Below are 24,374 nucleotides of genomic sequence, written 5' to 3'. Positions count from 1 at the left end.
ACTGAACACTAGTGCCACCAAAGATGACCAAAGTCAGAGCTATCGATAGTGAGACTATGAATTCGCAAGTGAGGCAGCATTGACTCTGTTCCTCTGTTTTTTGACAAGGGAGAGAGCCGGATTCCAAACAGAGTTTAAACAGAAACCTCCATCCCTGTTAACGAGGTTGCTCGCTAATTTAATCTCAACTGCCTCCCTAATGACACTGTCCCAATAGCTGGACGTGCATGCCAATATCTCGGTGTTATTATATAACATGGGATGACCAGTATCCAAGCAATGTTCGGCAATAGCAGATCTATTTGGCTGCTGTAATCGTGTGTGCCGTTTATGCTCAGTACATCTGTCCTCCACGGTCCTGATAGTTTGACCAATATATGCCATGCCGCAGCTACAAGGAATACGATATACACCCGCCTTACGCAGTCCAAGATCATCCTTAACGGAACTCAAAAGTGCTCTAATTTTAGATGGAGGTCGGAAAACACATTTCACATCGTATTTCCGTAAAATACGACCGATCTTATTGGACGTGTTTCCTACCTAAGGCAAGAAGGCAGTAGACTTAGGTGTTGACTCAGAATTATCATCAATCACCCGATGTACAGTTGGTCGATAGCGCAACGCACGTCCAATCTGTCTATCACTGTAACCATTTTGATGAAATGTAACTTCAAGATGGGACAGCTCAGCTGGCAAAGTCTCAGCGTCAGAAACGACATGTGCCCTGTGTACCAAGGTACGAAGTACCCCTTCGCGCTGAGCCGAATGGTGACAACTATTAGCTTGTAAGTACAAGTCGGTGTGAGTACGTTTCCTGTAGACTGCATGTCACAATGATCCATCATCCTTCCTCCTAACCAACACGTCGAGAAAGGGAAGGCAACCATCCTCTTCCACCTCCATCGTAAAACGAATGTTCGGGTGGATCGAGTTCAGATGTTCTAGAAAGACATTCAAATTCTGCCTACCGTGAGGCCAAACAACGAAGGTATCGTCAACGTATCTAAAGAAACAGGCGGGTTTTAAAGGCGCCGACTCCAATGCACGTTCCTCGAAGTCTTCCATAAACCTTAACTGCACAAAATCCTGCACCGGCGGCAACACTTTCTCAGTTACGGACGGCTGTAGAGGTAGCACGGCTCTGTATTTCTGCAGGGGACTCCCAACAATTTGAATGGAAGCGACATCGAGTTTCTGCAGTACTCCGCGCAAAATGTTGTCCGACACAATATTAGGAGGTATCCCACGACTTTTGCCCCCTCAGTGTATGTGGATTGGTCTGCGCACTGAATCGGTGGTAGCAGAAGACATTTTTAATGCATCGAATCAATAACTAGAACACAAGAATATAAATCAATAAAGTTACAATCAACAACGTATAAAAATTATGTAGCTACACTCCTGGAAATGGAAAAAAGAACACATTGACACCGGTGTGTCAGACCCACCATACTTGCTCCGGACACTGCGAGAGGGCTGTACAAACAATGATCACACGCACGGCACAGCGGACACACCAGGGACCGCGGTGTTGGCCGTCGAATGGCGCTAGCTGTGCAGAATTTGTGCACCGCCGCCGTCAGTGTCAGCCAGTTTGCCATGGCATACGGAGCTCCATCCCAGTCTTTAACACTGGCAGCATGCCGCGACAGCGTGGACGTGAACCGTATGTGCAGTTGACGGACTTTGAGCGAGGGCGTATAGTGGGCATGCGGGAAGCCGGGTGGACGTACCGCCGAATTGCTCAACACGTGGGGCGTGAGGTCTCCACAGTACATCGATGTTGTCGCCAGTGGTCGGCGGAAGGTGCACGTGCCCGTCGACCTAGGACCGGACCGCAGCGACGCACGGATGCACGCCAAGACCGTAGGATCCTACGCAGTGCCGTAGGGGACCGCACCGCCACTTCCCAGCAAATTAGGGACACTGTTGCTCCTGGGGTATCGGCGAGGACCATTGGCAACCGTCTCCATGAAGCTGGGCTACGGTCCCGCACACCGTTAGGCCGTCTTCCGCTCACGCCCCAACATCTTGCAGCCCGCCTCCAGTGGTGTCGCGACAGGCGTGAATGGAGGGACGAATGGAGACGTGTCGTCTTCAGCGATGAGAGTCGCTTCTGCCTTGGTGCCAATGATGGTCGTATGAGTGTTTGGCGCCGTGCAGGTGAGCGCCACAATCAGGACTGCATACGACCGAGGCACACAGGGCCAACACCCGGCATCATGGTGTGGGGAGCGATCTCCTACACTGGCCGTACACCACTGGTGATCGTCGAGGGGACACTGAATAGTGCACGGTACATCCAAACCGTCATCGAACCCATCGTTCTACCATTCCTAGACCGGAAAGGGAACTTGCTGTTCCAACAGGACAATGCACGTCCGCATGTATCCCGTGCCACCCAACGTGCTCTAGAAGGTGTAAGTCAACTACCCTGGCCAGCAAGATCTCCGGATCTGTCCCCCATTGAGCATGTTTGTGACTGGATGAAGCGTCGTCTCACGCGGTCTGCACGTCCAGCACGAACGCTGGTCCAACTGAGGCGCCAGGTGGAAATGGCATGGCAAGCCGTTCCACAGGACTACATCCAGCATCTCTACGATCGTCTCCATGGGAGAATAGCAGCCTGCATTGCTGCGAAAGGTGTATATACACTGTACTAGTGCCGACATTGTGCATGCTCTGTTGCCTGTGTATATGTGCCTGTGGTTCTGTCAGTGTGATCATGTGATGTATCTGACCCCAGGAATGTGTCAATAAAGTTTCCCTTCCTGGGACAATGAATTCACGGTGTTCTTATTTCAATTTCCAGGAGTGTATAATGACGTTTCTGCGTCCTAAAAAATTTACACCGCTTGGTCAGAGGACTGTTCTCCTGGTCGAAACATTCCGAAATCGCTGATCACTACTTTCATTTGTTTTCATCGCTCTTGGTAATTCCTCTTGTACTTAAGTATTGGTAGATTTCATATTACAAAGTTTGAGATAAATAACTATATTAGAGTGCAACAAATTATTTCCGTTGCTAGTGTTCTGATTCGGTGCGTTTTCACAGGTGTCACGATTTCGTACCTTGAAGATTTGTCCTAAAGCTTAAATTACTTTATATTCTTCCACTGTTGTATTTGTAGACTTGATTAAAGTGTGAGGGATCGCACTGACGATGATTCGGTGACCATGGAGTGTAATTATTATCAAATGTAGTTTTTGCGTTTACTTCGTTCTGTTACCCGCCAAAATTCGCACCCAGTTGAAAGGTGGCTACACTGAGCCACAGCGCCAGAAATCGCGCCAGAGAGTATTGTTCCGCCGCCTCCACTGGCAGTGATTATTGAGACGTGGCGGCAGGCAGTTCTTGCCGAGAAGTTGTGGTGGACACTGCTTGTAGCTGAAGTTGGAGTGAGATGGGGTAGTAGTGAGTGTTTGTTCCATGTTTTATGCAGTGGTTTGATGGGAGAGATAGCAGATGTTGTTCTAATGGAGATATTGTAATGGTCAGAGTGCATTTCGTCAATATATATGGAGGTATTTTCTTTTATTGTTTTATTCTTTCAGTGACCTGAATAATGTGTCATTACAGGTTCGGTCAGCAAAGCATCTGGCGTGTGTTCTTGTATTAGAGTGTAATTTTGGTTTTCTTGAACAATTATAGTATTTCTAATTTTCTTTTATCACGTCAGTATAATTGGTATTTAAAAATTCTTGCCTTGTTGAAGAAGAACCGTGCCAGATGTGCGTTGAGTCATACTACCACATACAGAACAGCTACACTTGAGTTTGTTGTTTCGTAGGTTTTATAGTTGCTGGGGACTTAATTAATTAGCTGTGTTAACGAAAATTTTCTTACATTCGTTGTTGTCATTCTAAGCAGTCAGATTGCGTAATAATACTAGTCAGGGCCAGCCGTTTACGAGACTTGCGTAATCGGACATACAGCTACTAAAAATATTTGCATTTTATATTTTAATTAAGCCCCCATGCACAGTGTATGATAGATATTAAGGAAGTGGAGCTTTTCAATTTGCGGTGATGTATGTGGGACTTTGCCTCAGCATCCGCTGGGCAGCACTTCGTTTTGTACGTCGATATCGCACACTGCGTGAATTTGTTTGCTAGATGATTCACAGCTATTGGATAAGAAACTTCCATGTTGCTGATACTATTCCAAAGGCGAATGTGCGTAATAATGAATTAATGTTTTCAAATATATCATAGGTGGCAATGGAAACTAGATGAATGCTGTGGATTTTGCCATTCGTTGGAATTTTGTCATTCACAATTAAGTTGGTTCAAATGGCTCTGAGCACTATGGGACTTAACATCTGTGGTCATCAGTCCCCTAGAACTTAGAACTGCTTAAACCTAACTAACCTAAGGACATCACACATATCCATGCTCGAGGCAGGATTCGAGCCTGCGACCGTAGCAGTCGCACGGTTCACAATTAAGTACCACAACAAGAGGATCTGAGATGCGACCAAGGTTCGATGTATATTTCTCCATAAAACTCTCTAGCTGGTCTGCGTTTCCTTTTGTTCGATCGAGCTGCTAATGGCTGTTCTAGCCATAATACAGACATCATTCTATTCGAAAACCGTTTTGTAGGTAAATGAATTCTAGATAGCACACTCTGATGCGCAGATATACATGAAAAATATCTGCAACGTGAACGTGGCCATCAAACTTGTTGGTTTTGTGCATTAAGTCAAGTGTAAAAAAAAAAAAAAGCTGTTTTAGCTAGGCAGCCACTTAGAACTAAACGAAAAACCAGAAGCCGTCGAGATAGCAAAGCGGTCGCCCAACATGTATCGACTTGGTTGCCAGTTGTTGCAGGCCGGCAGGCCAGCCTCAGCTGCATAGCTAGCTACCCTACGGCGGGCCGTTAAATGCGCGGGCACCAGAAACTTCTGACGGGTCATAGGCGCCACCGTCTAGTATGTAATAAGCTCTGCGTTGGGCTGGCAATTTACATTGGATTCGCCAAAGACAACCAAACAAATTAACGTAAAGTATTCCCAAAAACAAGCATCTGATATCCCTCTCACATGAACCTGTCACTGAATCATAACACAGCATCCTACGATGCCCAACTATTTCTAAATAATACGGGAAACTTATAATTCCTATTCCTATTACAAGCTTCTAGGGCCTTGCAAAGGAGTCTTCGTATATAAAGTTCTGATAAGGACCCAAGGTCCAGAAATGTACCGTTTGCATGTAAAATAAGATCAGATCACTTTGAAATCTGCTGCTTCACGGAACGCTTACAGCGGAGACAATAAGCTCTGCTTGTGTGCTCTACAGAGGCCCATGACGTGGGTAATGTTTCGAGGACTTGTCGTTGGGATCTCTTCTACGTAGCGCAGGACATCGCCTATAAAATCTAGAGGAAGTGCGTATCCGGGGAGTACTGCAGTCAACTCTCCTAGATGCAAACGCACCAGCTCCTCGCAGCCGTTGTTGTGGTAGGTATGTGATGTCCGGAGGCACCCTCTTCTCAATTTGAGGGTGTAATGTGAAGCAGGAGATTTGAAAGTGATGCGATCTTCAGACTTATTTTATATCCAAACGGTACAGTTCCATACACGTGTTTCTTATCAAAACTTTATCTAGTAAATCCCATTTGCACTCATAGAAGCCTATTCAGGAATTGTGGAAAGCCATGTTTATGAAAAGCAGTAACCACCACAAATAGACACTCTGATGAAGTCAGGCTGCAGTAGAAAACAGATGCGTCCATAGTTATACTGCGTAGTGACATGGTAACAAACACAAAAGATTTTATTACAAAAGGAAATGTACTTGGCGATTACAAACTGCTGTGGTAAGATCCCTTCTTCTATATGGTTGGCTAATCTGTGTAGTATGGTTAGTTGTGTGAATGAGCTAATTCACAGCACACATGAAATCTCGCTTCACCCTGTGCAGCTGGAAATACGGAACTGGGAACCTGTGCCGAGTCGCTGAGGGTAGCTGCTGACATGTCTGGGCCCGGCGCCTCGGATTTTGCGCGGTGCGCTGGCCAAGCCTGTTTAGTCACTGGCCCATGCAGTTGCCGTATTCAAGCCAGTTTAGTCAATGGTCCACGCAGTTGCCGCATTCAGTGCAGTTCAATGTAGGTTAGCTGAACGACAGCAACGGAACTGGCCACGTCTTCTGGGAAACAGTGCTGCTCGGCGTGGGAAGCGGTGGACAAGTATGAGGTACATCACTGGCGGGCCATTCATCGGCGTGACGGCAGAAGTTATTTGTATAAGCGGGGCGGGCCAGGACGTGCCGGTGTCTGTCTGGTAGCGTCTGACGGAGGACGGCCGACCACTGGCCTGTGTGAGGCAGCAGCCGTGTAATGGGCAGCAGAGAAAGCACTGGCCACGTCTTCTGGGAAACAGTGCTGCTCGGCGTGGGAAGCGGTGGACAAGTATGAGGTACATCACTGGCGGGCTATTCATCGGCGTGACGGCAGAAGTTATTTGTATAAGCGGGGCGGGCCAGGACGTGCCGGTGTCTGTCTGGTAGCGTCTGACGGAGGACGGCCGACCACTGGCCTGTGTGAGGCAGCAGCCGTGTAATGGGCAGCAGAGAAAGCACTGGCCACGTCTTCTGGGAAACAGTGCTGCTCGGCGTGGGAAGCGGTGGACAAGTATGAGGTACATCACTGGTGGGCCATTCATCGGCGTGACGGCAGAAGTTATTTGTATAAGCGGGGCGGGCCAGGACGTGCCGGTGTCTGTCTGGTAGCGTCTGACGGAGGACGGCCGACCACTGGCCTGTGTGAGGCAGCTGCCGTGTAACGGGCAGCAGAGAAAACGACAAAATTTGAAGAAGCTCGAGAACACTGCCTGAATTCGAATTGTATAGTGAGACGGTGCAGCGAGGCAATGAGGCTGGGGACCTCCAAGACTGGATATGCCATGCTGTCAAAACGAGGCGTTGTCTGGCTGAAGCAGTGGACCGTGTTTGTCTCCGTGCGTCCAAAAGATATGGCAGCCGGGAGCGAGTTAGTGTTACCGGGAGATGGGCTTCCGTTCAGACGGTTGGAAGACAGTGTATGTCTCCATCGTCGAGTCTGTGCTGGCATTCTGAATTGCCAAGATTTTAGTTGCTGAAACACGGTGAAGCCGCTGTTGGACTGCAGACAAGTGTCTTGTACGAGTGAACTGTGTTTTAGAGAAATACGACGACGCTTGAATTATGTAAAGCTCTGATTAGTATGAAGAACAGTGTTTTATGGATAAGCCTTCTCGTTACTGAGGTTACTTTTCTACGTATGTTGTTATTAGATATACGTTGGTTAACGTGTCATTATACATTCCGTATGTCTCTCTTGTAGTCTGTATCTGTATGGTGTTTCCCCAAACTGTCGGCTTCCTTGGATGTCCTTGTGCTCGTTGTTATTACAACTTATATTTCGTACCTCCTTGTAAAGTTAACTCCTATGAGAAAAAAAAAGTTATGTTGCATGCTGTGTATTAGGTTAAGAATTGCTAATTGTATGCTCATGTGTATCACTTTAAGGGTTTTATTTATTGTTACGAGTTGCGAGTGCATGTTAATTGTATTGCCGGCCGGAGTGGCCGAGCGGTTCCAGGCCCTTCAGTCCGGAACCGCGCCACTGCTACGACCGCAGGTTCGAATCCTGCCTCGGGCATGGGTGTGTTTGATGTTCTTAAGTTAGTTAGGTTTAAGAGTTCTAAGTCTAGGGGACTGATGACCTCAGCGCTCAGAGCCATTTGAACCATTTAATTTTATTGTACTATAGGAGGGCGCAATGAAAAGTAACGCCTCCGAATTTTTTATTCTGTTCTCAATATTGGCTGAGGTACCGCACGTCGTGCACTTTACTCTGTCGACTTCCCCGCTTCACTGCCGCAAACTACAACGGTCTGCCGCCAGAGAGCTCCAAATTGTAGCGTGTAACATGGTGGTGTGTAACGCATCTACGTCCTTGCGTGAGGAACAGCGTGTTGCAATAGTGTTTCTGAAAGCATGCATTCGAGGTCTTCGTGCACACATGGACCACCATCTCCATCACATGACAATGCCAAACTACAGGTGAGTGCTGCGAGTTCTGCAACAATCCGATGCCTGTTCACTGTCATCGGTCATCCTGCATACAGTACCGACTTGGCTCCATCCGATTTTAATGTTTCCAGAACTTAAAGAACACCCTCGAAGACTTCACTTTGATAGTGAAGCGGTGGTGAAGGTTGTGATTTCATCAACAAAGTGAAACATTCTACTGTGGCGATATCAACGTACTGGTCTCTCGTTGGGGAAGTGCGTTCGTCTCCAGGATGGGTATGTTGAGAAATAAATATGTAGCCATAAGTAATAAACGTATAGATTGTTAATAAATGTGTTGTATATAGAAAAAAGCCTTAACAGTTCTCATAAAAACAATTCGGAGGCACTACTTTTCAGCACGCCCTCGTATCAGATGTCAAGATCATTTAATAGAACGGAGCCCTAATTCCTCGTTGCTCATCTTCATGCATGCGCTCTTATTATTGTATGTTAAATATTATACAAAATGAAACTGCATTTAATTAAAAGTCCACGGTCACAGAACCCGCAGCCAAATTCTACTCCCACCTAATTCCTGAGGCTCACAGTATGTTGCACGTCACAACTCAACTGGAGTTTTGCTTGGAATCTTATAATATTTCTACTCGTAACAATGTCCTAGCACAAGTTCCGTGGTGCTTGATACAGCAACAGGTCGCTTCACCTGAGAATGTTTGTGCGTATCTCCTTCGGTAAATTATTCTCAAACACAAGTTATCAATTCCCGGGGTGGCTTTAGATTTGTGAATGTGAACTGAGTACTGGGGTTGCAGCCTGGGAGAGAAAAGCGCCCCAGCCACGAGCGGCCAGCGGCCAGAGGCGGTCGTGTCCACGACGCCTGTGTCCTGGGTCTCGGGCCTGATAGCGCACCTGCTCTGCCTCTGCGCGGGTCTGCGCACGTGCTTCCTGCCGCACTTCGACGAGGGCATGGTCGCCCGCGCGTGTGGCCAGTACCACGTGAGTAGCGCACCGTCCGACGCGTCTGCGACATCCAAACCTACAGAAATTTATGTGTGAAACACTTATCACTGTTGGTTGTCAATAATTTTGTTATATTAATAGAAATAATACACTCCTGGAAATGCAAAAAAGAACACATTGACACCGGTGTGTCAGACCCACCATACTTGCTCCGGACACTGCGAGAGGGCTGTACAAGCAATGATCACACGCACGGCACAGCGGACACACCAGGAACCGCGGTGTTGGCCGTCGAATGGCGCTAGCTGCGCAGCATTTGTGCACCGCCGCCGTCAGTGTCAGCCAGTTTGCCGTGGCATACGGAGCTCCATCGCAGTCTTTAACACTGGTAGCATGCCGCGACAGCGTGGACGTGAACCGTATGTGCAGTTGACGGACTTTGAGCGAGGGCGTATAGTGGGCATGCGGGAGGCCGGGTGGACGTACCGCCGAATTGCTCAACACGTGGGGCGTGAGGTCTCCACAGTACATCGATGTTGTCGCCAGTGGTCGGCGGAAAGTGCACGTGCCCGTCGACCTGGGACCTGACCGCAGCGACGCACGGATGCACGCCAAGACCGTAGGATCCTACGCAGTGCCGTAGGGGACCGCACCGCCACTTCCCAGCAAATTAGGGACACTGTTGCTCCTGGGGTATCGGCGAGGACCATTCGCAACCGTCTCCATGAAGCTGGGCTACGGTCCCGCACACCGTTAGGCCGTCTTCCGCTCACGCCCCAACATCGTGCAGCCCGCCTCCAGTGGTGTCGCGACAGGCGTGAATGGAGGGACGAATGGAGACGTGTCGTCTTCAGCGATGAGAGTCGCTTCTGCCTTGGTGCCAATGATGGTCGTATGCGTGTTTGGCGCCGTGCAGGTGAGCGCCACAATCAGGACTGCATACGACCGAGGCACACAGGGCCAACACCTGGCATCATGGTGTGGGGAGCGATCTCCTACACTGGCCGTACACCACTGGTGATCGTCGAGAGGACACTGAATAGTGCACGGTACATCCAAACCGTCATCGAACCCATCGTTCTACCATTCCTAGACCGGCAAGGGAACTTGCTGTTCCAACAGGACAATGCACGTCCGCATGTATCCCGTGCCACCCAACGTGCTCTAGAAGGTGTAAGTCAACTACCCTGGCCAGCAAGATCTCCGGATCTGTCCCCCATTGAGCATGTTTGGGACTGGATGAAGCGTCGTCTCACGCGGTCTGCACGTCCAGCACGAACGCTGGTCCAACTGAGGCGCCAGGTGGAAATGGCATGGCAAGCCGTTCCGCAGGACTACATCCAGCATCTCTACGATCGTTTCCATGGGAGAATAGCAGCCTGCATTGCTGCGAAAGGTGGATGTACACTGTACTAGTGCCGACATTGTGCATGCTCTGTTGCCTGTGTCTATGTGCCTGTGGTTCTGTCAGTGTGATCATGTGATGTATCTGACCCCAGGAATGTGTCAATAAAGTTTCCCCTTCCTGGGACAATGAATTCACGGTGTTCTTATTTCAATTTCCATGAGTGTAATAATATTGATAATTTTTATTATTGCCCTTTAGCTTACATCGTACAAGAGCTTATTTTCACTGAAAATATACAGGTATTGATATATCACTCCTGAAAATCACCTGATTTAAAACTGTGTGCCAGACGGAGATTCGAATTTGGGACCTATGCCTTTCATAGCCAAGCACTTTACCGACTCAGCTACCCCAGCACTACTCGCGACCCCTCAGCACAGTTTTAATTTAGCCAGCGCCTCATTTCCTAGCTTCCAAGCGCCAAAGAATTCTTCACGCGTAACTTGGCGGGGGCTGCCCCAGCAGTGAAAAATTTTTCTCGGAAAAACTCCCCATGTTGTGACTGAGCCGTCTTCCCAATACCCTTTCTTCCAGGAGTGCTAGTCAGGCAAGTTACTGAGGAAACGTTCTGTGAAGTTCGTAGGGTAGGAGATGAGGTGGAGACGGAAGTAAGACTGAGCTCACGTCGTACAGCTCAGCCGGCTGTCAATCTGCTGTCACTCGGCCGGCAGGGGGAGCCAGGGCTATTCGCGTGTGTTTGCGTCTGCGAAGCCACCACGTTTTATATAAATTGAAGTTGGAAGTGGGAGGGGGGGGGGGGGGGGAAGGAAAAGAAAGGCAAGCTGACATCAGCTGCATTAGGACTTTTTTCTCACTGGGATTCGAACACGGAATCTTCTGCTTCCTAAGTAGTTCCGTTTACCTTTGCACCATCCGGACACAGTATTTGTCATAAATGCGCGAATTATCTCGCCACTGTCTCCGGCCGAGCCACATTCCCAACTAGCGCCACCTATCCACAGTCCTCGTCCATGGGCTCCATGCTCGCTACTTTTAGGTTCCTACATGGAGGTCGCATGATGTTGTGCATCTGTAGTGAAGGTTGTGGATTAATTGCTCATCGAGGCGAACCAATTATATGAATGCATGTGCGAAAGAACGGACACCACGTAGTCGTATAACGCAGCCGACGCAGCTACTTGCAGGTAAGCGACCTAACAGTTTCATGGGTGTAGAAATAGTTAGAAAAAGTCTGCTATCAGTCGTGTAGATAAATAGCGTAGTTTTGACAGAAACCATCAGCGTCCATCTGCATTTGATATCCGTGAATAGATGCTAATTACAAGCAACGGTGGTTTTTGGATTTCATTTCAACTTTGTAAAAATGATTCAAATGGCTCTAAGCACTATGTGACTTAACATCTGAGGTCATCAGTCCCCTAGACTTAGAACTACTTAAACCTAACTAACTTAAGAACATCAAACACATCCATTCCCGAGGCAGGATTCGAAACTGCGACCGTAGCAGCAGCGGGGTTCCGGACTGAAGCGCCTAGAACCGCTCGGCCACAGCGGCCGGACGTATCGTCAACACCGACAATGGTCTGTTGATGACTATGAACATGTTGCCTGGTCGGAGGAGTTCCGTTTCAAATTCTATCGAGCGGATGGATGTGTACGGGTATGGAGACAACCTCATGAATCCATGGACCCTGCATGTCAGCAGCGGATGCTCAAGCTGGTGGAGACTCCGTAATGATGTGAGGCGTGTGCTGTTGAAGTGATATGGGACCCTGATACGACTAGATATGACTCTGACAGGTGACACGTACGTAAGCATCCTGTCTGATCACTTACATCCATTCATGCCCATTGTGCATTTTGGCGGACTTTGACAATTCCAGCAGGACAATGCGACACCTCCCGGGTGCAGAGTGACTCCAGGAACAGTCTTCCGAGTTTAAACACTTTCGGTGGACTCCAAACTCCCCATACATGAACATTATTGTGCATATCTGGGATGCCTTGCACCGTGCTATTACGAATTTATGGACAGCCCTGCAGGATTCATGGTGTCGGATCCCTGCAACATTACTTTCGACATTAGTCGAGTCCATGCTACGTCGTGTTGCGGCAGTTCTGCGTGCTCTCGGGGGCCCTACACGATATTAGGCAGCTGCACCAGTTTCTTTGGCTCTTCAGTGTATAACATAGCTTCTGAAAGCCCAAATGAGAAATTAGTCGGGAATAGAGTGAGTGTGAGAAATGACAAATGGTCCTCTGTGTATAGATTCCACTGCAATTAGGGCGTAAGAACCATTATTATTGATTTGAGAAAGCCATCCTTTCTGTTCGTAGCAGTACACAGCGGTTTTGTATCGCATAGCGGCCAGCCGCAGACCTTTTTGTTGACCGCGAGATCACGTGCGTAATAACTGTCGCACACATGGTCCGTACAGCTCCTGTTAGGAAGTGCCATTACCTACACCGGTGGAAGTGACCGTGGGGCCAAGAACCGCTGCGTCTGCAACTCTCTATGTTTGCACCTAAGGTAACTGCGGAAGAAACTGTCTGCAAAATGCTACGTCACGAACAAGCAGTAAGGATCGTAAGGCCGTCGAAGCGCCCACTTCGAAGAAAATTAGTACAAGCACTGTTAGAATACCACGAGAAAATACGATCAGTCAACTGGAAAATCCTGAAAGAGTACCGGTAACGGACAGAGGCGACAATATATGAAAAAAGTGCCACCATGGCTTAATTGAGAATATGTTTATTGTCATACACTACTAGTTCCGGCGTCAAATTACCACCATCCTCAGGCCCCACCACTGCCGAAAGAGTGTTAGATTTCCCTGGCGCATTTATTGTGCAGTCCTTGGAGGCATTGGAGACAACACAGTGTCGAGTAGAGACTTCTGAGGAAAGGAAGCCCACGTGTACTAGTAACGAGGACTGCATAATAAATTCTCCAGGGAAATATAATACGTTTTTGGCAGTGGTGGGGCCTGAGGATGGCGGTAATGTGCCGCCGAAGCCAGTAGTGTGAAACAATGAAGACATTCCAGAATGAGATTTTTACTCTGCAGCGGAGTGTGCGCTGATATGAAACTTCCTGGCAGATTAAAACTGTGTGCCCGACCGAGACTCGAACTCGGGACCTTTGCCTTTCGCGGGCAAGTGCTCTACCATCTGAGCTACCGAAGCACGACTCAAGCTCGGTACTCACAGCTTTACTTCTGCCAGTATCTCGTGTCCTACCTTCCAAACTTTACAGAAGCTCTCCTGCGAACCTTGCAGAACTAGCACTCCTGAAAGAAAGGATATTGCGGAGACATGGCTTAGCCACAGCCTGGGGGATGTTTCCAGAATGAGATTTTCACTCTGCAGCGGAGTGTGCGCTGATATGAAACTTCCTGGCAGATTAAAACTGTGTGCCCGACCGAGACTCGAACTCGGGACCTTTGCCTTTCGCGGGCAAGTGCTCTACCATCTGAGCTACCTCGTCGAGATACTGGCAGAAGTAGAGCTGTGAGTACCGGGCGTGAGTCGTGCTTCGGTAGCTCAGATGGTAGAGCACTTGCCCGCGAAAGGCAAAGGTCCCGAGTTCGAGTCTCGGTCGGGCACACAGTTTTAATCTGCCAGGAAGTTTCATATCAGCGCACACTCCGCTGCAGAGTGAAAATCTCATTCTGGAAACATCCCCCAGGCTGTGGCTAAGCCATGTCTCCGCAATATCCTTTCTTTCAGGAGTGCTAGTTCTGCAAGGTTCGCAGGAGAGCTTCTGTGAAGTTTGGAAGGATGGAGACGAGATACTGGCAGAAGTAAAGCTGTGAGTACCGGGCGTGAGTCGTGCTTCGGTAGCTCAGCTGGTAGAGCACTTGCCTGCGAAAAGCAAAGGTCCCGAGTTCGAGTCTCGGTCGGGCACACAGTTTTAATCTGCCAGGAAGTTTCAATGAAGACATTCTCAAGATTGGTGGTACTTTTTATCACATATTTCATCAACTCATCCAAGCAATAGGATGGACATCCATAAAGAGGTGGCAATGTTGTGTAAACACCGATAATTAAACACTTACAATAGAACTGGGAGCAGATACACATTCAGATTCCAGGATCGATTGCAAGATTAGAGAGAACAGACTAAAAATGAAGAAATGTCTTACACAAAAGACACAAATCGAGGTTGAATCCTTCGCAGGAACTCCTTGTGTGTCAGACAGAGTTGTTGAGGATCCTGAAAGCATTTCCGCAAGGGAGACGCGTCTCGGTTAGCAGGTAACAGATTAAAGGCTTTCCTAGAAAAGGCGGAAAAGACAAGAAGCCACCCCCCCGCCAAACAAGAGAAAATACAAAGAAAATCCAAATAAACGAAAGCGTATACAATGATAGAGAGTGATAAATTCCGGAGCAGATGGCAACACTTGAAGTGTCTCTCATAAGGCGTCGTTCCCAGAGCAGTCTTTCAGTCAGGCGGATGATGTGGAGGCACAGAATAGTTAGCGTCCACTGTACGGAACGGCTGATATATAATTTCTCTTTAAAAGTTGAAGTCAGCTCAGACCAGTGTTGCTGATACCCAATCTTTTAATACGAAATTTGGTAGCCGCCAAAACTACATATAGCCCAGCCAAAGAAGATGAAATAAGATGGCATAGGAGGAAAAATCAAGTAGTCGCAAATTTTTGTACAGCGCTGGGAGGAATTATCATGAACAACATACTACAATTCGCTACCGATGGGGTGTAGGCGTGGGGGTGTGGGGGACGGTTATTGAAAGGTAATTTTTTTACATTTTTCTTGAATAACTCGAACTCAGAGGCATCTAACGAAAATGTTTACAACTACAAAATTAAATTGAAGGAAAGTTTCTACAAAAACAGGTCCTTGAATTTTTTGTCTAGGACTAATCGCGTCTGCGTTGCAGAGGACAGAAAAGTTGCAGATTATTAAAAACAATATTTTAATGGTATAAAATTGCTGTTTCTTTTTAAATGAAGTGGGTTAAGAGCAATGCATCACGTCTAAGCACAGCAGAGCTGTATTCAGGAATAAATTGTGTTCTGCGGTCACCGCCACTTCTTATTGTCGGACCGTACGGCGGAAGAGAGGCAGGTACAACCGCTGTCTGGGTCAGCCCAAGACAGATCTTCGGCCTGTAATCATTGACTGTAGTAGAGCTGTCTTCAGTGACGTGTCCCGCATAGAAGTGAACCCCAGTGACCAGCAAAGGCGTGTCTGGAGACGCCCCAAAAGGCAGCGGGATTCCAACCCGACCGTCGTACGCCGTATGGCCCAACAACCAGGAGTGATGGTCGGGGGCGCCACTTCATTTCACAGCACGACCTCTGTAGCTGTCATCCGCGACATCCCTACAGCATTGTAGTATGTCGACTATATTCTACAACCCGTATTGTTGCCCTTCAGGGCAAGCCATCCTGGGCTTACATTTCAGTAAGGTCCACACAGCGTGAGTTTCTACTGCTTATCTACATGCTTACCCAACCCTATGTTGGCCAGCAACGTGACCGTACCTCTGACTAATTAAGAACGTTTGGGGCATTAAAGACAGGGCCCTCCAATCATCTCAGATTTTTGACGATCTAACGCTTCAATTGGACAGAATTTGGCAGAATATCCCTCTAGAGAACTTCCAACAACTTCACCAGTCAGTGCTAAGCCAAATAACTGCTTACATAATGGCCAGCGGTGGACCAACCCGTAATTTTTCGGAAATTTGTGGTAAGGTCTTATGGGATCAAACTGCTGAGGTCATCGGTACCTAAGCCTACACACTACTTAAGCTAACTTTAACTTACGCTATGGACAACACACACACATCCATGCCCGAGGGAGGACTCGAACCTCCGCCGGGGCTAGCCGCACGGACCGTGACAAGGCGCCCTAGACCACGCGGCAACACGTAATTGACTTGTTCAATTTGAGAAACTCTATTTCTTGAATACTTGAATATATCCTCAAATTTTTCTGAAACTTTATTTGTCTTTCAGTACGTGTACATTATATCTACGGATTATCATCCAATTCCGATAATTCCTTCGTCGTGCGTTCTTCTTTTGGTTTTGGAGTGTATCTGCAATTATTATATGAGCTATTATGTAAAAACGTTCGACAGCTGGAGCTGTCAACTGTCTATCACACTGAAGAGCCTGTCCCAAGTGTAACATGCTGTCAGTATGTATTCGACAATGGCGATTTTACTGTGACCACTATCACTGGCTGTCTTTTCGCAGCATGAAGGGTATCAACCAATTACCACAGTCTCATCGTTCCTAACGTCTTAAAACTCCCAAGATTTAAACCATCTCCCTCTGCAACGAAAGTACGGCACATAGATGTTTTGGAACTTCAGACATTTCAACTTAAGACAAGCAACCAATTATCTCAGATACTGCTCTAGACTTAAACATGATTAGCCCCATTCCGTCAGATATATTCACACCTACCTGTTGATCTGTGGTAAGTGGTTCTACTCACTGAAGCTCGCTCTGACAAGTGCCAGCAGTTGCTGAATGGAAGAGATTTATACAGTCTACGAGTAACACAATCAATAGTGAGAGAAGTGCAGCAACTTTCTGGTCGTATATTAATTCACCAACAAGTGACTACAACACAATTACACGACTTTAAAATATGCTGTCAACGGCAGACAACAGCAAGGTGCCACATTTATCTACCCAATCCCTTTCCCATTAGCAGTCCACAGGTCATTATCTATTTAGTTTTCATTCGTTGCTCGGCGTTCTTTATATATATATGTCTATCACTTATGGCCCATATAAAACATCCGCTTGGGTTTGCGGTGTGAGTTATCGGCCGTTTCAGCAAATGACGAGCGGGCTGTCGACCGCGTTTTACTTTTTGCCCGTCAAAGCAATATGGCGAAGGCCATTAATTTTTAGTTTTGGAACTTCGTTTCTGTATGGTGCCTTTTGTAGCCCTTTCTCCACGTACCTTTTTAGCTGTCTTGTTTTATGTCGTTTTTTAACTCCTCTCTGCCTTCGTATTCTATAGTTGTTTTTGCACCCTAAAACAAAACAAAAGAAAAGAAAAACATGTAATCCATTACATTTTTCCCTCCTGTATTGTCTTCTGTCTATCAAAGACCCGTGCTCGGCAGCAGTCAACGTGTGTACTTATTCTTAAATATTTCTCCCATTTATACTGATATTAATGAGGATTATTATCCTCATTTTTACAGTCTTTGCTCAATCTCCTAGCTTCATTCAACTTCCTTATGTTGTATAAAACTATCGTCAACCGTATTACATGACTTCTATACTGTTCACGAGTGTAGAATATTAGTCAACCCGCTTAATATTATTATTTAGAAACAGACATATGATTAACAATCAGTCCAGGACTTACAAAATTCATATAACAGATTCTAACCTATCAGTCGGTAAACAGTTTACAAAAATACAAAGGAGCCATTAACAGACCTATGAACACTATACGTTTCCCGAAATTTCTATGACATCTTCAACAGGATGTGCATTTTCCATTATGGAAACCATGCTCACTTTGTCCCTTAACCCTAACCTAGGAATGTTGTCTCTTCACCTGACCATCTCTGCTGTTTTTATCGTTATTCTTTTTTTGAATAGAAATTGCCTTCGTTATTAAGTCATTTTATTATTCCTAAGACTCTCGTCTTCCCTAGGCTTATTCAGAATATATAGCTGTTCCAGATAATTCAGTGTAGCGTTTGCCGTGGACCATTTTTAACCTTCATCTTTTCCTTCAAGTAAACGGGCACACGGCTCGTAAATACCTTAATTAAGTGACATTCACCAACAGGTTCGTCTAAAAATGTTCTTCTATATAGAAGAACAGGCCATGAACCCTCAATAGTACCGACCGGCCTCCGTGTCATCCACAGCCAACATGCGTCACTGGATGTTGATATGGAGGGGCATGTGGTCAGCACAACGCTCTCCCAGCCGCATATCAGTTTACCAGACCGGAGCCGCTACTTCTCAGTCAAGTAGCTCCTCAGTTTTCTATCTACACACATGCCGCTCGAAATATTTCCTGAATCCTCCCCATCGCCTGGTGTAGGGGCCAGTATCGAGTAACTCCAGTGTAAGCTTATGTTGTTCGCCTTCAGACCAGGATTTATCTTTCAATTGTTGTGGAAAATCCGACCAACTGCTAAACACTTGTTCGCGTGAAGGACTGCCCATTCAGCCACTTCGGTCTCCAAATGTCCTATCACAAACTAAATTTTCTTCTTATCGTCCAACTTGGAAGGTAGAGCTCACTCAAATGTTCATAAAAATATTACGTAGAGTATCTTTGCTTCGGACTTGAAACCAAGGAAACGATTAGTAACGGGACTACCATTGGCTAAATTAAACTCTTCCCACCACTTACTCAGTGACTGGTATTTAGTGTTATTAACTTGGTGGGGACACTGCGAGCCATTTTTTGCTTATTTCAGGTTCCAGTGACTCCACCGTAGCATTTGAAAAACCTAAAACTGCTTTATTGCCCCGTCGTCGTATGTCAACATTGCCATCTATGTGGACATTTTGATGTATGAAACACAGAGACCCGTTTGCACATTTCGTAAAATTTACCACAACTGTAATCGTTAGTGACACTGTAATGTGAGATGCAGACACTGTATAAACACAGACATTGTAACCATCAACGACGTATCGACGGGCTAAAATTAGAATAAAATATTTGTCCCTCCCTGTGCGGGAATCACGAAATGTGCGAGTGTAAGCGTTGTGCACTCCGTGCCATATGAAAGAAAGGGGTGTCTTATTTAATGACAGACTTCCAGCTGAGTAAGTCTGCCGAAGTCCCGAAGACCTAAGATGTCTTCCTTCAAGTAAAGAGAGGTGGGCTTAAAGGGTTTCTTTTTTGGCGTCTCAGAGAGAAACATCTGAAGTCAATTAAGATGATTCTCATTTACGTTCCTTTTCAGTTGCACATATTTTAAATTACATGATTCGGTCACCCTGGATCATCTTCAGATGAAAAACAAAGTATAACTAAATGTGTACTATCTAATATTTTACAATACTCAGCAAAGACAACAATTGTACATTAACATAGAATTTACCAAAGTACACTCCTGGAAATGGAAAAAAGAACACATTGACACCGGTGTGTCAGACCCACCATACTTGCTCCGGACACTGCGAGAGGGCTGTACAAGCAATGATCACACGCACGGCACAGCGGACACACCAGGAACCGCGGTGTTGGCCGTCAAATGGCGCTAGCTGCGCAGCATTTGTGCACCGCCGCCGTCAGTGTCAGCCAGTTTGCCGTGGCATACGGAGCTCCATCGCAGTCTTTAACACTGGTAGCATGCCGCGACAGCGTGGACGTGAACCGTATGTGCAGTTGACGGACTTTGAGCGAGGGCGTATAGTGGGCATGCGGGAGGCCGGGTGGACGTACCGCCGAATTGCTCAACACGTGGGGCGTGAGGTCTCCACAGTACATCGATGTTGTCGCCAGTGGTCGGCGGAAGGTGCACGTGCCCGTCGACCTGGGACCGGACCGCAGCGACGCACGGATGCACGCCAAGACCGTAGGATCCTACGCAGTGCCGTAGGGGACCGCACCGCCACTTCCCAGCAAATTAGGGACACTGTTGCTCCTGGGGTATCGGCGAGGACCATTGGCAACCGTCTCCATGAAGCTGGGCTACGGTCCCGCACACCGATAGGCCGTCTTCCGCTCACGCCCCAACATCGTGCAGCCCGCCTCCAGTGGTGTCGCGACAGGTGTGAATGGAGGGACGAATGGAGACGTGTCGTCTTCAGCGATGAGAGTCGCTTCTGACTTGGTGCCAATGATGGTCGTATGCGTGTTTGGCGCCGTGCAGGTGAGCGCCACAATCAGGACTGCATACGACCGAGGCACACAGGGCCAACACCCGGCATCATGGTGTGGGGAGCGATCTCCTACACTGGCCGTACACCACTGGTGATCGTCGAGGGGACACTGAATAGTGCACGGTACATCCAAACCGTCATCGAACCCATCGTTCTACCATTCCTAGACCGGCAAGGTAACTTGCTGTCCCAACAGGACAATGCACGTCCGCATGTATCCCGTGCCACCCAACGTGCTCTAGAAGGTGTAAGTCAACTACCCTGGCCAGCAAGATCTCCGGATCTGTCCCCCATTGAGCATGTTTGGGACTGGATGAAACGTCGTCTCACGCGGTCTGCACGTCCAGCACGAACGCTGGTCCAACTGAGGCGCCAGGTGGAAATGGCATAGCAAGCCGTTCCACAGGACTACATCCAGCATCTCTACGATCGTCTCCATGGGCGAATAGCAGCCTGCATTGCTGCGAAAGGTGGATATACACTGTACTAGTGCCGACATTGTGCATGCTCTGTTGCCTGTGTCTATGTGCCTGTGGTTCTGTCAGTGTGATCATGTGATGTATCTGACCCCAGGAATGTGTCAATAAAGTTTCCCCTTCCTGGGACAATGAATTCACGGTGTTCTTATTTCAATTTCCAGGAGTGTAGTTGCGTCAGAAACCCGCCTTGTCGACCAAGAACCACAGATCAGAGATTAAAATAGGTATATGTTGGAGATACGGGGGAGGGGAAGGGAAAATTGAGTGAGGCTGATTGGGTGAGGGAAAGGAAGCAGGGAGGGAGGGGGTGGTGAGATTGTCATGAGTTAAAAAGAGAGATCGTGTTAAAATTATAGGACGTTGAATCACTAATAGTGTAGAACAAGTGGTATGTAAAATGTAAACATCACAGAATAGAGAGATTATGAAACGGAATGAAGAGAGCGGAGAGGGAGCATAGAAGGCAAGGGAAAGGGGGGGAGGGACAGGGAGGGATAGTGGAGGGACGCTAAGAGTTTAACAAGAGAGGTTCCCGTACTAAAATTGCAATAAGTCAGTAATGTGAAAGCTCTTTTGTTAAGATACCAGAATGGATGCATAAAACTGTAAAGGGGACAAAATAGTAGACTGTGAACGTGGAAATAAAGTCGCGGAAACTGAATTACCATCTGAGGATATTCATAGCGTGGCCTTTTAAAGTAACAGTCATGAGTCTTCGTCTTCGTTAAAATATTAGAGGTATAAGCCTAGAACAATGGCTGCATAAATAGTGAGAAACATAGAGATTGTAAAATTACGCAAGTTCGGGGTGTATACTTCTAATATTTTGACGAAAAGAAATTTTTTCATACAGTTTTAGACTTTGAGAGTAACAACTCATGACTTTAAACTTTCAAAGGTTCGCACTTTGAATATCTTCAGTTACTAATTCAGTTTTCGCGGCTTTATTTTCGCTTTTATAGTCTACTATTTTGTCCGCTTTTACAGTTTGACACATTCATTCTGGTATCTCAACAGAATGTTTTTTACGTTATTGACTTCTTGCAATTTTAGTACAATATCCTTTCCTGTTGAACCATAGCATCACTGCCACAATCCTTCTTTCCATCCCCTCCCCTTCCTTTGACTTTTTTGAAACTCTCCATCCCCATTCTCTCCATTTTATAATTACACTACATTAAGCCGTTTACATTTTACGTACCCATCGTTCTACATTATTAGTGTTGCAGCGAAATTATTTACATAATTACACGGGCTATAATATTAGGACGACCATTCTTGCTAATCTCATAACATCCCCAAAACCCACTCCCTGCTTCCCCCCCCCCTCCCCCCCACCCCCAATGAGCCTCGCTCCATTTCTCCTTACTCCCTTCCCCTACCTGCAACGTACACTTACTTAAAATACTGACCGCAGTAGCAAAACACATTTCTCTGATATGTTGTTCTGAGTGGACACGACGGTTTGCTGACGCAACTATTTTGATTAATTCTACGTTTATGTATAGTCCTTGTCTTTGCTACTTATTGTAAAATATTAGACGATACATATTTATTTTTACTTTGTTTGAGATGTGAGAACGATCCAGAGTTATCGATACATGTCATATATTTAAAAATATGCAACTGAGACGAATCAATAAAGGAGAATTATCTTAACTACCTAAACAGTTGCTTACTCTCTCAGGACAATTATTTCGTCTTTAGTGACATCTGAAGTCATTCTCAGCTGTTTATTCAAGAAAATACGTCTTGTAAGCAGTTAGGTAACTGAAAAAAAAAAAAGAAATTACAAGCACCAAGACGGTAGGCGATATGAGAGTGCTGCGTAAATTCCCGTAGTCCATGTGGGCCACCGTCCAGAGAAGTTTCGAAAAATAATCACAGAGATTAGCAATCTGCAACCAACAGTACCCGTGGTTTAGGGGTAGCGTCTATGATTCAAATTCAAAACGTCTTCGGTTCCGGGTTCGATCCCCGCCACTGCCTAAATTTTGATAAATAATCAGCATTGGCGGCCGAAGACTTCCGGCATAAGAAGTCAGCCTCATTCTGCCAACGGCCTTGTCAAAGAGGGCGGAGGAGCGGATAGAGGTTCAGGGCACTCTCTTGTCCTAGGGGTGGGAAATTGCCCCTAAAGGCGGAAGAATCAGCAATGATCAACGACATGAGGATGCAGAAGGCAATGGAAACCACTGCATTAAAGACACGTAACGTGTATCCACAGGACATGTGGCCTGTATTTGAAGAAGTGTCATGATGATTCCGGAATAGTTCCCCACTCGGATCTCCGGGAGGGGACTGCCAAGGGGGAGGTTACCATGAGAAAAAGATTGAATAATCAACGAAAGGGTAACGTTCTACGAGTCGGGGCGTGGAATGTCAGAAGCTTGAACGTGGTAGGGAAACTAGAAAATCTGAAAAGGGAAATGCAAAGGCTCAATCTAGATATAGTAGGGGTCAGTGAAGTGAAGTGGAAGGAAGACAAGGATTTCTGTTCAGATGAGTATCGGGTAATACCAACAGCAGCAGAAAATGGTATAACAGGTGTAGGATTCGTTATGAATAGGAAGGTAGGGCAGAGGGTGTGTTACTGTGAACAGTTCAGTGACCGTGTTGTTCTAATCAGAATCGACAGCAGACCAACACCGACAACGATAGTTCAGGTATACATGCCGACGTCGCAAGCTGAAGCTGATCAGATAGAGAAAGTGTATGAGGATATTGAAGGTGTAATGCAGTATGTAAAGGGAGACGAAAATCTAATAGTCATGGGCGACTGGAATGCAGTTGTAGGGGAAGGAGTAGAAGAAAAGGTTACAGGAGAATATGGGCTTGGGACAAAGAAAGAAAGAGGAGAAAGACTAATTGAGTTCTGTAACAAGTTTCAGCTAGTAATAGCGAATACCCTGTTCAAGAATCACAAGAGGAGGAGGTATACTTGGAAAAGGCCGGGAGATACGGGAAGATTTCGATTAGATTAAATCATGGTCAGACAGAGATTCCGAAATCAGATACTGGATTGTAAGGCGTACTCAGGAGCAGATATAGACTCAGATCACAATATCGTAGTGATGAAGAGTAGGCTGAAGTTCAAGACATTAGTCAGGAAGAATCAATACGCAAAGATGTGGGATACGAAAGTACTAAGGAATGACGAGATACGTTTGAAGTTCTCTAACGCTATAGATACAGCAATAAGGAATAGCGCAGTAGGCAGTACAGTTGAAGAGGAATGGAGATCTCTAAAAAGGGCCATCACTGAAGTTGGGAAGGAAAACATAGGTACAAAGAAGGTAGCTGCGAAGAAACCATGGTTAACAGAAGAAATACTTCAGTTGAATGATGAAAGGAGGAAGTACAAACATGTTCCGGGAAAATCAGGAACACAGAAATACAAGTCGCTGTGAAATGAAATAAATAGGAAGTGCAGGGAAGCTAAGACGAAATGGCTGCAGCAAAAATGTGAAGACATCGAAAAAGATATGATTGTCGTAAGGACAGACTCAGCATACAGGAAAGTCAAAACAACCTTTGGTGACATTAAAAGCAACGGTGGTAACATTAAGAGTGCAACGGGAATTCTACTGTTAAATGCAGAGGAGAGAGCAGATAGGTGGAAAGAATACATTGAAAGCCTCTATGAGGGTGAAGATTTGTCTGATGTGAAAGAAGAAG

At 46.6% G+C, this 24,374-nt stretch overlaps 1 protein-coding gene and 1 non-coding gene across 2 annotated transcripts in view; both read left to right on the top strand.

Annotated features, from left to right (window-relative positions):
- LOC126155626 (luciferin 4-monooxygenase-like) overlaps nt 1–24,374 on the top strand; it is a 416,502-nt gene that overhangs the window by 349,385 nt on the left and 42,743 nt on the right. The gene's annotated exons all lie outside the window — the stretch shown is intronic.
- Trnar-gcg (transfer RNA arginine (anticodon GCG)) lies at nt 14,190–14,264 on the top strand. The gene has a single exon. It is a non-coding gene; the product is annotated as a tRNA-Arg (tRNA).

Source organism: Schistocerca cancellata, chromosome 2, assembly GCF_023864275.1.
Source record: "Schistocerca cancellata isolate TAMUIC-IGC-003103 chromosome 2, iqSchCanc2.1, whole genome shotgun sequence".
Taxonomy (NCBI): Eukaryota; Metazoa; Arthropoda; class Insecta; order Orthoptera; family Acrididae; genus Schistocerca; species Schistocerca cancellata.
This window is presented reverse-complemented; position numbering and strand designations above follow the sequence as displayed.